The sequence below is a fragment of the Thermobia domestica genome, chromosome 11 (genome assembly GCF_964235325.1).
Source record: "Thermobia domestica chromosome 11, izTheDome1.hap1.1, whole genome shotgun sequence".
NCBI lineage: Eukaryota > Metazoa > Arthropoda > Insecta > Zygentoma > Lepismatidae > Thermobia > Thermobia domestica.
The window spans coordinates 229,507,127-229,522,720 of record NC_137464.1 but is presented as its reverse complement, the minus strand read 5'-3'; the positions used below and the strand labels follow the sequence as shown (position 1 = coordinate 229,522,720).

The 15,594-nt window shown below is 35.5% G+C and overlaps 1 long non-coding RNA gene across 1 annotated transcript; it reads right to left on the bottom strand.

Moving 5' to 3' along the window:
- Positions 1–445: 445 nt before the first annotated feature.
- On the bottom strand, positions 446–14,908 carry LOC145664792 (uncharacterized). The gene is made up of 4 exons (XR_014127520.1): positions 14,679–14,908; positions 7,288–7,410; positions 6,812–6,950; positions 446–3,576 (listed from the first exon to the last, which is right to left on the bottom strand). It is a non-coding gene; the product is annotated as an uncharacterized LOC145664792 (long non-coding RNA).
- Between the last annotated feature and the right edge of the window lie 686 nt (positions 14,909–15,594).

Below are 15,594 nucleotides of genomic sequence, written 5' to 3'. Positions count from 1 at the left end.
GATGTAGATACTACAATATCTAATAAACTTACCCATAATACAAACATTTCCTTCAATTTATGAATTAATTCAATTACATTTACAATTGATGATTTCAGTTATCACGCGTTAAAATAATTTGTATTTAAGGTGATTGTAGTTTCACAACTGAACTTTTCATTGATACACACCAAAACTTACCAATGTCAGGAAAACAACACATCATCTCCACCTCGAAGGAAGTGGTCATTTTAGAGATATACATAATTCTTCTAATACTCTTAAATTAAATTTATATCAAATGATTCGTATTTTACATGTTCGTTTCTCTAATCCTTGTCTGTGAAGAAATTTATAGTGTATGAGACCTGCACAATTTCATATTTACTTGATGAAAAAGATAAAATATATATATATATATATATATATATATATATATATATATATATATATATACTTTCCCAAATACAGAGCTTAGAAAAGTAACGGCGACACTGTTTACACGTCAGAAGGATGTGTCTCAGCAATACAGGAGTTCCGCAGGTGATAAGGGAATGTGAGACGATGAAGTATGGCGAGAGATAACGACTATGTGTTATTCAGTCAAAACAAGCAATGTTCTAGAGAAGGCAATTTGATGCGCCATAACAATATGTTTCGGAAACACGAACCACGTGCATGGATCGAGATTGAAGTGGCAAGTGGGTGCAGTCCACAACAATGTTTTCCGGGACTTCGTGGCGACCTCTTCGTCAGAAGTGACCACTTCGCGGGAAGCACCACAACACAAGGAAAGACATCACACATACAACATGGTGATCGCTGCGGCACATTGACAAAGGTTGACGTGCTGACGGTTATGACGCCTTCTACACGTGTGGTAAAAAAGATACAGAGATGGGAGGCAATTAAATTCAGGGAATGTAGCAGATGTTTTTATGTGCATAAAACCAGATAGGAATTATAACACTGTTCTCATTACTTGTATAAGATCAGACCTTTGACGAGTCTATACGTAAAGGAGAGTCGTACTACAACGTACGTTAAAAAAATGTAAATAACTTTTCACTGATGGTGATGTCCTGTCTGATATGAACCAATGATCTAACCAGAAAGAAAATATTACATGAATCATATAATGCACTTCCAAACCAGCTTGTCTAAGATCGACGATATCAATGGACTACAGTAAGATATCAAAATAGATGCTAATAATTGGTTAAAAGCACTACGAATTGATTTTCAACTGGCTCCATTCTTTCTTCGAAGAGTGTAAAGATTATACATATATTTCTAAACATTCAATAGATTTTGGTAATATATTGAATCCTGGAAATGAGATGCTCGGCATGGCTCATTTGTATCAAAGAATATGGTGATGTTTGAAGCTATTCCCAATCAAAACATATTAGAAATACTAACTAAATCCAAAGTGTAACATACGCACCTAAACGTAAATGTATTCACTAATATTATAAAGGTAACCAACAAAGTTCTGTCAGTTTTTGTAGAGGTCTGCGTTAGATTGTCCCTAGGACACCGTAAGTTGAATGCGAATGGAGATAAGGCGAAGGTCAGTTCTTGGTATGGGTATATCCAACATACTATGTGATCGTGGCAGTTCAGTTACACCGTGAACTTGCGTAAGGACAGAATGAACATGGAACAGAATGTCACAAGGGTGTGTATGCTGTACAAGTTGAAACTGGGGCCAAATGCCGCTGCAGCGCGGCGGAAAATATGCCACGCTTTTGGTGAGGGTATCGTGACTACGTAGAAAGTGCAGTGGTGTTTAACAAGTTTAAGGACGGTGACGAAACACTCGAAGACGCACCACGTGCCGGAAGACCACCACATGTACAATTCAGGCGAACAGTGGCCAGATATGTGAGGAACTGGGACTACAATTCAGTATGAGTGGAGAAACCATTCGGCAGCACCTACAACTTGGAAAGCACTACAAACTGAGTCGATAGGTCCCACATAATTTGACTTCGAGCCAGAAGGCAACGCGAGCAGATACTTGCGTTTCTTTGCTGTCTCGTCTCAGGAAGGAGCCATTTCTGAACAGGGTGTTGATATGTGATGAGAAGTGGGTCTTGTACGAAGCTCCACGGAGCCGTTATTATTCGTTACTATCCCATTAACTGGTTTCAAAATAGCCGAAACCAGCACAGCACTAGGTCTTCCTTGTGTGTTTGGTGGACTGCTCGCGGCATCGTGCATCTGGAACTGCTACCAGCTGGTCAGAGCATCAACGCAACTGTGTACTGTCAGCAGTTGAGCCGTGTTGAAGAAAAACTTAAAACTCTGGAGTCAGCCCTTCTGAATCGCAAAGGGGACCTCCTGTTGCAGGACAACGCTAAGCCCCACGTGGCTAGGATGACCCGGGACACCATTCTAAACCTTGGATGGGAAATACTATTGCTTCCGCCATACTCTGTGGACATTACACCATCCGATTATCACCTGTTCCATTCCTTGGACAATCACCTTAGAGGACGCCAGTTCAAATCCCTAGTAGAGATGCAAAATGCACTTAATACCTCCTTTGTTTTACGGCTCATTAGGTTCTATTACGATGGAATCCATGACCTTCCAGAACGTAGGCAGAGGGTGTTGATGCTGATGGGGATTATTTTTGATCGTCCAGGTACGTCTTAGGTGACATATCGATGTTCGAAGGTGGTGGGTGAAAAAGCTTCAGAACTTTCTTGATTATCTTTATAGGCAGGAATAAAAACCTAATTTTCGATAATAAACTACTTATTATTTACAATTATCTAAATGCAGTTTAACAAGTTTATACAGTACAGAGAATGATGTATGTCATCTCAGATTTGTACCGCTAATATGGAATTTATATCTTAGCTCTTAACTTAGAACATACCCAGATATTTTCTAATAATTATAAACCTCTTTTTCTCAATTTTAATGATTATTCATAAAAAGAAATATTTGGCTAGTTATAAACCTACATGTAAAACGAATACAAAGTACCACACACAATGCACGTATTGTAACAAACGGGCAATAAATTCAACAAGTTGTTCAAATGAAGCCATTATAAAAGAAGGGAAAATAACTGGTATTGCAAGAGTTCCGACAATTTTTTTTTAATAAATACGTGTTTTGATTTCTACTGAGCAAATGGCAGGCTTACATTACACTTGACAAGTTTCATGTGAGCCTGAATAAACGTTGACAATACGTGGAAACTTTTCAAAAACTTCCATAACTACTGATTTAAGCAAATATGAAGTGCTTTGTTTATCATATATGTTAAGTAAATTTAAATTTACCAATTAGTATATTTTGTTTCAAAAATTTAATTTTTATCATGTTCTCAATTTCGTGAATGTTCTATTTGGTCGCACTTGAGTACTCGTTCACACTTCCAGCTTGTGTAATCCGTTGATTTCAATGAACAACACCAAGATATCAAAAAGGATGCTCACAACTGATCAAAAGCACCACAGATTGATATCCAACTGACTCCATTCCCTCTTCCAGGCTTGTGCACATCATACATAACAATAAATTTCTTCATTCTCTGCTCCTTACAAGGAATGTGACAATTTGTGTACTGCAACTCGCCTACAAAAAAAGTTTTGGAAACAATGAAAACCATTTCTAAAATATCGAGAAAGTAACATTCTAGTATGCAACAATATCACAAGAAAAAATAAGGCAAAACAAATAGTTATCACTCAACGATTATGCAGCAATTATATTAAGAATAATTAATACTTATATAGTATGTGTCTTGGGAATCATAATGGTATTATTATATTCCTAGTGTAATTTCGGGAACCAATTCTGTTGCCTTCGACTTCTAGACAGCAAAAGACAGCTTCGGCTTCAGAAATATTTTCACACTTTATTTAACTCAGGTATTCTGTTTAATGTTGTTTAAATAAAAGAATTAGTTTTTTTTTTTTTTCACGTTAGCACGAAACAGAGTTTAGTAAATCATTTGCAGTTTTAATTTTCTGTTCTGCATGCGTCTTCCAATTACACTCAGAGAAAAAGTCTTTTACTTGCCTGTTACACGAGAATTTGTATTCGAAGTACAGAGAAGCAGTAACTCACTATAATTTGTGGATGTGTTTGAGAAATACCCTTGTTAAGTTATAAAGGCAGAAGTTCAATTAAAGTATATTTTAATGGGTTAAAAAGTACCTTCTTTTTAACACAGTGTTCGAATCCAACTTCGATTCAGTATTAGAAGATTGTGAAGACTCTGCATTAGATGAAGAGAAATATTGGAGCTGCATACGTTTAGAAAATTGTGTTAACCCTTCTTTAATCTTCTTGTAGAATATTAATATTCTAAGTTCTATTATAGTTATTATTTGGAAATCAGATGTTCCTTTCGTATTATTACAATTATAAAATTATGAGTTAAACATTCTAAGTTAGTTGCAGAGCCTTTGATAACAGCGCTTCCAATATACTACGTGTTCTGTCAACCTGTCAGAAGCCAACTTTCGTTAACTGTACAGTAGTTTAATTGATTTTTCCCTCGAAAGCTCTCCGTTAAAACTTTTAATTACTCCCTCCTTAGTCCTTTAATTGTTAGTAATGTACATCTTGCATAAACGGCTAGTTTTAAGCATGGTGAACCTAATACTTCAATTTACCTATTTTTAAAAATAAACCTCGAAAATAGTTAAATATTAATTGGGAGTTTGATGCAATAAGGGCGTAAGTCTGAAATATGCATTTGGAGAAAACGATGTTGAAAATTTAAGTGGAGTTTTATTCTTACATAAAATAATGTAATATGCAGCATTTTATTCCGATATCGAGTTGAAATTTTGACAGGAGGCTTAACAAGCATGATAAAAACCACTCATGCATTTGATGCAAAAAGGGAGTAACCTTTTAAGCGTAGGGCTTACGCCCTTATTACATCAAACTCCTCAATTCTACTACGATACTTCCTAAGTATGTAACAATGAAGTAAATAAATAAATGAAAGAAAATCTGTGACAAATAATCGGGAAAAAATAAAATAAATCTATTATGTTTAGTTTTCTTTAGTGGCTGAATTGTAAAAATACATTGTGAACTACCTTAAGACGAAAGAAATGGGCTTGTTCTGTAGTGCATATAACAACGGACAATGTATTTCCTCATTCCATTCACTACTCGGAACGTGGAACACAGATATAGTCCAATGATCTTCCCTGAACACATTCCTCATTAATTCAAGCTCAAGCATACGGCTCGAAGCCTGTTAAAAGGTAATTCACGATTAACTGAATTTCATAGACCAAACCACTAACACTAGATATTGGACCCTCAATTAACGTGGAACTGTAAACTATTAGTTCAGTGTAGATAATAAATACATAAAATAAAATAGAATTATTACTGAAAATACGTCAATAAATAAATAAATAAAAAAAAAAAAAAGTTTATTCAGTGCGCAAGAAACAAATAAAATCCAAAGAAAACGAACTTCTACAATCTCACAATTTTGAATGCAGGGATGAAAACAGCTCTCAGGTACAATGTGTGATCAAAAATACGATATTTTCCCCTTTTAAGCAGCAAATGCTGACGCTACACTCATTTGGTGTAATTTGTTCGATAGCTGATCCGTTGAGACAGCCAGCGTCAAGATGAAACACGTTCTGACTTGTCAGTCCGCGTCCAGAGCCGCTAGAGGTAGGTCGTGTTTACCGTGTCTTTCGCGCATCATGGATTTCGAACAACGCGGAATATTAAGTTCTGTTTCAAGTTGCAGATAAGTGCCAAGAAACTCACGAAATATTGAATTGGTGTATGCTGATAATGCTGTAACTCTGAAGACTGTTTACAAGTGGTATGAACGATTTAAAAGCGGAAATGAATCGGTAGAGGATAGGCAATCTTCGGGACGTCGATTAACCACAAAAAAGAAAACGTGCATAAAGTGCAAAATTTGTTCGTTCAAATAGGCGAATAACTATTTAAGAGCTTACCGAAAAACTTAGCATCTCACAATTTTAGCATTTTAACCGCCGATTTGCCAATGAGAAGAGTGGGTGCGAAATTCATTCTCCGACTTTTGACTGACGAACAAGAGTTTTTGACCGATAAAAATATTGGTGTTTGTCCACATCCACAGTACTCTCCGGATATAGTACCATGCTAGTTCTGCCTCTTCCCCAAAATTAAAAGTGTGCTTAAAGGAAACAGTTTTGACACCATTCCTGACATCAAGAGGGTTACGACAGAGCAGCTGAACGCCCTTCCAGGAATGCTTCCAGTCTTGGATTCAACGTTGCGATAAGTGCATTGCTAGCCAAGGTCAGTACTTTGAAGGAGATTAAATCAAATTCCATGTAAGCTTATTACTTTGTTTCTAATATGGTGAAATCATTCACCGTATCTTTTGACCACGTCTCGTATATTTCGAAAAATACGGAAATACTTAAATTTTAAAATATGAAAATAAAATTTTTGACACCTTATTCATTAGAAGTATGAAACTTTGAATACAAGGGAACCTTAAAAAAGAAGATATTAAAAATACGTATTTGAACAGCACTATTACGATAAATATTCATGGGTTTTCATTTTGTTACTATGTTCTAATATTCAAAGTAAATTTAGATATAATATTGGCCTTGAAATGTTAATTTGCTGATCGAATGTAAACACACTTCTTCATTTCTTCATTCAGGTATATGTCTTTATGTACAGTATGACAAAATACAATCACCTTCACGTACAAATTCTACATTACTGCTCTGAGCTTACATCAACCTCTCTATACTCGTATTTAGGCCTTGCATTCTACTCTTACTTAAGCAAGATGCAATTATTGTTGCAAACTTACGGTGAGTCACACGTTAAGCATCATCCATTGAATTCTTCGATTACTGTATTTGGGGCAACTGGAAGTTACACATCCTATTCATCTTAGCGATGACACGTACTTAACTTACTACGGTATCCAGGCATAACTGCTAGACACCCTGTAACCGAAAAACAATTATATATATATATATATATATATATATATATATATATATACACAAATAAATAACAAAGAAATAAACAGATCAATATGCTATTCTAAGTGCTAGCATAAGGATCTTTTCCCCCTGCAACTCGTACGCAGAATAGTGTTCCCACATTTGGAAGACCACAGCAAACGTGTCACATACTCAAGATGGCCATGGTTAAAATCATGATTTATGGTAGCAGGTTAAAGTAATTTTGAATTTGATCGACTCTGTTTATTTATTAATTAATAGAATAATCTGCAAGTAGGTATCTAATATTTACCCTAGTAATTATTAAGATACATACCAGTTTTCAGAATTCAAGTTTTCTCATCATTTTTCTCGGCCTTTTCAGTTTCTCTACGTTCACAATATATTCCACTTCCCGCTTTTACGTTAAGGAAAATTTGAGGTTTCCGTCATTCACATCCTGTAAACCAGCGAATGTAGAGGAGAAATGGTTAATTAAATTTAAAAAAGAACTTGGGATACAGGAAAAAGTTAACTGTATATTGAACTTCAAAAGTACTAATAGTATTACATAAATATCTTCCATTGCTATGCAAATTGAATAATACATAGCCAGACAGAAATAACTAACAGTTAGATGTAAAAAATGTATTCTGAAAATTGTTTACTTTAATGTTGTTCTTTACTGCTAGATATTTAAACTAATCGCAAATAATCTCTGTTAATCTATATACTGTTAATTATACATAGCTTGAAAAGCTTTTCACCATTTTCTCTTTTTCTGTTAGGTCCCTTGAAAAGTATAAAACCGGATTTATACTGTATACCAAAAGGTACAACTATTCTACGAAAACCATCTAGCAGTTTTCGAGGTTTACATAACCCTTAGTACTTCCCAGATGATTTTGAGATTTGTGCGTTAACATAGGGGAATCCAGAGTGGATCAAAATTTAAAAAAGAGTTAAAAAAATGCCTATTACTCTCAAAATTTCCCGCTTGAGGGACATGATAGGGAAATGTGAATGTTACCCTTTCAAAAGCTGTTCTGTTCTAAAGAGAGTGATGTATGTACCATGATCCTAGGATAAATAGGGATGATGCTGTAGCTGCTTGACTGAAAGTCTATAATTTACCTTTAAAAAGAGCCATAATTTAAAAGGGTTAAGAAACATTGTTTGGGATTGATATAGGTTAATGATTGGGGATAATTCAAAATTCAACCCCAATACTTTCACTTAAATAGCATAATTAGCATTTAATAGTAATTCCTAATGTTTTTTCTTCAGTTCGCGACTTGTATTATACGAGGAGACAGATTTGATTTAAATGAAACAAATCGATTTAAATAAAAAAAATCAACAAAAATGATTTTTTTTTTTCACCTGCACAGAAACTTTAAATAGTGTTCAATCACATATCTGCCTTTTCACTGTCCCGAAACAAATTCCATGGCAAGACATACCAATAGAAAGGAAGGAAAATCGCTCAAACTCTATAGACTGAAACTCAACTTACTATGTGTGTGTGTGTGTGTGTGTGCATAAAATTAACTTCTAGTATTACTTTGAAGTTCCTAACTATATTTTAGACCTAGTTTTAACAGGAATCTTTATACAAGGGAATTTGCTTTAAAACCTAGTGAGAAATGCACAAGCCGAAGTGGCAAATAGGAGTGCAGCACAGAATTGGTGCGCCGCATGTCCAACTTGTATCACTGTCATTCACATTATACTACATCAATCAAAACAGTCGTTTCGAGTGTATATATTGTAAAATGAAAGGAAAACTTTGAGTTTTACGTTCCAAGATTATGCCGGCTAGGGTAAGCGAGACGGTGGTAATGAGAAATGGTGATATGAAGGAAGTGGGAGAACCACGAATAAACCCACGCACACGGTGTTTGTTCACCACAAAGTTCACTTGGCGCGAGCTGGGATCGAACCAGAGACCCCCAGCACCAGGGGTGACCACTGAGCCATCGCAACTTCTGTATATTATATTGTGTACGATACCCCCTTTGAAGGACTATATGGTAAATATGATTTCATTATGTTATTTTTATCACTTTGATTGAACTTGAGGTATGTTGAAAAAAAAAGTGCAAGTACTTAATGTTATTCCAAAAGACCAAGACCAGTAAATAAACAAATAATAATAATAAAAAATGCATACATGAGTACATTGCCTCTAACATGAGTTATAATGACGAAGCCGTAAAGCAAACTGTCTGGTCTTTACGATGTAATACTCCATAAGGAAACTATAATAAAATAGGTCTGCAATAGTACTGTGGTAAGGAAACGTGTGGTCATAAAAGTGTCTCAAACAAATGGGCATGGGGTTCTGTACCATAAAAATGTTTTTTCCACTAATTTTGTTTATACAGTTCTTTCCATTGACGATGCACATGCTCCCTACGGACGCACCACCGGACTCCAGCTTCGGTTAGAGATACTACTTGCATACTAGTGGTCATCTGGCACAGGACAGTTAGTAGTTTTTTGCTTGACAGTCTTTATAGCATATGTCATAACGAGGAGCATGAGTTAAGCCTTCCAAAAATCAATCTGTACACAGGAATGAAACTCGTCCCGCAAGAAATGTTTGAAGGTCGTAAGAGTATATTTAATCATAAAAGAATGAAATGCATTGCAACATAAGGTATGATCTCAGATTCTTAACCTGCATGATTGTTGTTATATTAAGTTCCAAATCAAGCAGTCTTCATTTGTGAAGTAATTTAAGGTGCTGATTGAGAATAATAAACCATTTCCCTTTCAATTTTTTTTTGCCTTAAATGATTCCCTAAGATTCTAGGTCCTTATTAATCTGGCACATGCCCAAATTATTGTGCATAGGTTGACAATAAGCATGCAAACTGATGTACCCAGGAAATAACTGCGTGCTATGCTATTGCCATGAAATTCACTCAAAGTGCCTTAGAAATCGTTTCTAAGGGTAGGAGTAAAATTTATGGGTGCCAGACACAAATACTCGTCCGGGTGTATCATATAAACGACTGTAAAATATATATATATATACACACATCAACTTGTGTTAGGAGCAGTTAAAAGCGAGAATGCTATGTAAGTGAATCAGGCCAAAAGCGTAGCAAGGGTGTCCGCGCCAAGGAAACAGGCGCGTTAGCAACAGAGGTGCGCATATTGACAACGACAGTGCATATAAACATAAAAGATTCCGTACATGGTGCAGAAATACTGCGCCGTAGGAAATTAGTAGGGTTAAGTGCTATATCGCGGGACCAATCTTAGGAAATTTGCCGGGTCAGTTGGAGAATTTATTTAAGTTTGTGAGGAAGAATGAATGAAAGTCAGGTAACGAGAGTAGTAAAAGCTAAGAAAATGGTTGAGTTTGTAAGTTCTAAGCGGCAGTGTATGTGGAGGTGGAGGTGGACTATTTCGCGGAGACAATGCCGCGAAAGGAGCGTGTATGTTAAGGCTGTCAAATATCATGTGTGAGTTATATAGAACTATTGAAAAATAACGAGAGACAGTTGTTGAAATTTTACGAAAGACACGGTATGTAAAATAGGCGAACAGTGTGTGGTAAATGGGAAATGAATTGAAAATACAGAAAAGAAAATGAAAATATTATTTTCAGCGTGGGAAAAGGGTACCGTACGTGGGATTCATTTTCTTCTTGAAATTGCAAAAGTTTACAAGCCTGTTTTGAAGGTAAGCGACTTCTAACTCAAAGGCAATGTACATCTGCACAGTGTACAGAAGCTATATTTTATCTTTACAAGTGAAACGTTACTAGTATGAAATCATGACAAGTCAGGGTTTGCCCAAGCGGCCTAGCCCGAAAAAACCCGTTTTTTTTCGTATTGAACCCATCTAAAAAACCCACGTGGCTTATTGTTAGTATATCATTAGTACAACTAAGGTGATCACATTGAAAATGATTTTCCCCCCCCCAGATTTTGGACTTTTCTTGGGCGAATTAGATGCTTTCACGTTAAGGCACACATTAACATTCAACATAAGACCTTCATAAATCTCTGAATGCAGTGAAAAAAAAAAAAAAAAAAACAACCTTAGTTTGGGATAATTGTGGAGCAAATTAATGTATGGATTATGCTTATAGCCTGTTTGAAGTAAAATAGAAAATACTTTCCGTGAATAGTGTGCTTCCCAACTTGGCGACATCGAGGTTTTACGGATTTAAGGGCATAGGTGCAATGATGTAAATACGCTAGTTGTTGCTCGGGGCAAGAACTCGACTTAGCACCCCCCAAATATTTACCCAATTAGGCACCCGGGGAACAAGCCCAATTAGCCACGTTTGTTCCCCTACTTACGTCACTGCATAGGTGCCGGTACTACCAGGAAATATGTAAATACATTAGTAAAACTATCAGAATGACTTCTTACCTTTGATGGTAAACACAAGTAATTATAATTATAGACATACAAGTAATCATTATTCTTCAGTAAAATTTGGTTTTCCAACAGCAGCAGCTTAGTTCATTTCATTTGTTGCTACTCTTCAAATATGCATTCTGTATAATCAACACCAGCAATAGTGTAAAAATTCTTGTCAAATTTAAGACGCTTAATACTTGGAGCTCTGACGACTACGTAACGCTAACTATTTCAAGTGCTGAATTCATACTTCCATACTAGTGGAAGATTGAATGTACAGTAAAGAAAGCTACATCCTCGGAAAAATTCCGTTGTGAAAGAAGCGCTCGGGAAATTCCCATAAACGAACGCACAAAGCATCTGAAGTGAATACTTCAACAATAAAACTATTTATTTTACGCTGGAAGATATATAATTTGATTTAAAACGTTTAGATAACTTTACAAAAAATGAATTATACCTTTGTTTTTTAAAATTAGTTTTCGGGAAAGAACTGTCTTGCAACAAGTGCTCGGGAAATCCCCGTAATTGAACGCACAAAGTATCGGAAGTGAACTTCAACAATAAAATCATTTATTTTACGCTGGGAAATATTTATTTCATATTCGACATTTTAAAACATGAAAGATATCTTAGTTTTAATTCAATATATTTGGCATTCACATTTGGCGAACGTCACTGAGGCTCCTTCTCGACACGATCTACATGTCTCCACGTGTGTGGTATCTGCCTGTATCACACACTACAGGGTACAACTTTCGGTCTTCTAAGTTTAAATTTTCAGGCTACAAGGCACGAGATACGCTAAATTTCCTGTTTAGATTTTGGAGGCATACCAACGTAAAATTTCAAAACGGCGGCCATTATTATTATTATTATTATTTTTCAAAATAACGGGCATTCACGCTACAAAGCTTAATTTTCGGTCTTTTAAGTTGAAATTTTCAGAGTAGAAGCACGAGGCACTCTAAATTAGCTGTATAGATTTTCTCGGTGATCCGATGAAAAATTTCAAAATGACGGCCATTTTTCAAAACACCAGTAAATAAAAAAATTGTTGCAAGTTGTGACATTGACTATCTTAAAACATAAGTCACATTTTAACACGTTTGCCGCAAACGCATTGAAATATTTCGAAAAAAAAAAAAAAAAAAAAAAAAAAACGAAAAAACCCATATGGATCGGGTTTTTCAGAAAAACCTGGGCTTTTATCCTATAACTACATTCCTCTTTACATGCACAGACTCATTTTAATCTATAATTACGGCATTTATTCCGAAGTTTGGCGTCCGCTTTCGCCACGTTTTTCCGCTATCTCCTTTCCACACTTTCTGCAATTTGTTATTAGGTTCATTAATCCGTGCTCTTCACAAACTTTTAAAAAATTTTGCTCGTTATTAACGTATTGCTTCACAATGTTAAAACTGTTAGTTCATTGCCGTTGTACATACGCCATGTTGATAACATAAATGCTCGTTTCTTTCCCACAATGCAACTGTTCGGTTACCTTGCGCCAAGTAGTTCCCTCCGCTCGCCGTATAGTCCCATGTTTATAACAGCTTATATATAACAAATAAACAGATTTTTCGACACTCTTATATATTATCAAGCACACAAACGATCTAATTATCCATATCTTTCCTGTAAGTTTTAAAAATTTTCCTGGAAACGGACGCCCAACTTTGGAACTTAACCCATAATTACAATTTCTATGACGGACTATTCTTAATCAGTACCTATATTGTCCGTAACGTATGATAGTAACCTTATTCTAAAGTTAACACAAACTAGACAGGTTTCAAACGTACCACAAGTCGATGCCACGAAATATAAACAAATTGCTTCCCATGAAGGTTAAAAAAATAAAGCTTACGTTTAGCAGAAGGGGTCCAGCTCTTTTCCTTAAATAAAAAAAAATAAAAAAAGCGGTAATAGTATACATGAGAACGCCGTGATCTGCGTTTCTTCTGTGTTCTATTACCACTTCTACATGAAATAACATAAATTTTTGTACGTAGTGCAATATTAAGAAGTATCCATGTGCACAAGACATGCGATATGCGTTAAATTCCCCCCCCCCCCACACGCTCACATAGTCATAGATAAAGTACAAGGGCACTACACATGCAGATATAAAGTACAGGTACGTTCTTTTTTATTTTCGTATCAGTTGATAAGTAAATCAAAGTCGCTTTGTTACCCCCTTGGTAAGTTCGTAGATACTCAATGAATAATCCCTAAAAGTATGAGCGTCCAGCTCCTTCGGGAACTGACGCGGCTTTATGTATACTATATCCAAAAAAACTTAAAATTTTGGTGATTTCTGTTTACATTAACTTAGTTTAGGGATCCAGAATAATTTTCCAAAAAAAGTAATAGAAATTCGCTTACTTCTGCTAGTAGATTACGGTAATTCTTTAGTAATTGGGGGCCAACACTAAAGAAGACAGAAGAGAATATGCCCTGCGGGTGTCTAACCCGCCTTCACTCGCTGACGCTCGCTCGGCAATACTGTCTGAATTAAATGTTGTTAATCTAAGCCAAACCAATGTGAATAGAATATCGCAAAAAAGTCGGTAAAAACCTATTCCCCCCCCCCAAGGCTAAACACTATCCTAGATTAGTTTAGGTTAGCTTATAATAGATTTGGTTACATTACGTCTAAATACTTGCATCATTCATTTCTCCTGTAAATTTTGTTTTTTACATGCTTCTGGACTTCTCCTCAACATACTCCAAAAATAATCGGAATTTATATTCTGCACCTAATCTCGTTGTTATCAGTATATCACATAACATACCATAATATGTTTAAGAAAATTACTACTTTACAACTACATTCAAGAAAATATTGTTCTGTTATTAAATAACATACCGGTAATTAAAAAAAAAAAAAAGGATATAGTATACGTAAGACCGTCTGAGTTCCAGAAGAAGCTGGACACTCATACTTTTAGGGATTATTCATTGAGTATCTACGAACTTAGAAAGGGGGTAACAAACCCACTTTCATTTACTTATATACTGATACGAAAACCTATTTGCCCTTGTACTTTATATGCTATAGCGCATTACATTATATGCAACAAGGATTTTGGTCTGCATCATGATATAAATTTTAAAATATTTAACATTTTTCGAATCGAAATCAACAAAATTTATTGTAGAAAGTAAAAATAGAATGTTAAGCACATATAATGAAGACAACGCAGTGATTTAATTTGGTAACGTATAAATATATAATATGAAGTATCCTCGCGCACGGAAGACAGGGTGTTCTCATGTATACTATTACCAAAAAAAAACTACTACTAAGCGGAGCTTTGAATTTTACTTGCTTACCATGAAATTCAACCGACTCATTCTCAAACGCGTCGTCAGTTTCTTTCGTGCGCTAATTTAGATTTCCACACATAGCAGACGGTCACTATTTAATTTCCTTACCCAATAAGAAAGCATGTTACAAATTGTTTATGACGTTCTGCCTTTTGACGTCACTAAAACTGATGTACGAGTAGCTATTGGCTAGAAATGGAAAAACCTCCATCTACTTTTCACACTAATATCGTACCTGGGTGTGGATGCAGTCGCTACCTATTTAATATAACTGGAAAGTCATTCATCTAAAGAAAAAAAAGCATGCTAATTTTTTCTAGTACGCGAAATTCTCCCTTCTTTTGTCATCAATGTTCCATATTCCACCACAACGAGGCGCTGTAAGCAAGTGCTGATCAAAAGCTAATTTTACGAAGTGTACACTATTTAGTGTGCACTCGATTTGTAGACTTCGAGTGTGCATCCTCGAAGTGTGCACTATGCACTTTTGGACACGGCCTAAATATATATTTATTACCTGATATCGCTTTTAATGGTTCAGAATCACATTTAACGATGAGGGATTTCCTTTATTTTATATATTCACTTTAGTAATCTTCTAAACTTTTAATCTCACTTTCACACTTTGTTTATATCTTATCGATTCGAAAATATTATTCTTTTTTATATGTATATTTAAGGTGCAGAACAGAATACATGTCACTGCTTTTTTCTCAAGATGTAATGCGCTAGGTACAGATCAATAAAAGCGGCGCATTACAAAAGTACCCCTCCCAAATTTTTGAAGGAGTGCACCAATATACCCATATCTTATGAAAGGTAATGGACCCCTATACATGACCATATAACTATATAGGATAATAACACATCATCAAAGGGGATAAAATCGACCAAAAACCAAACACGTGGTACTACGTATTGC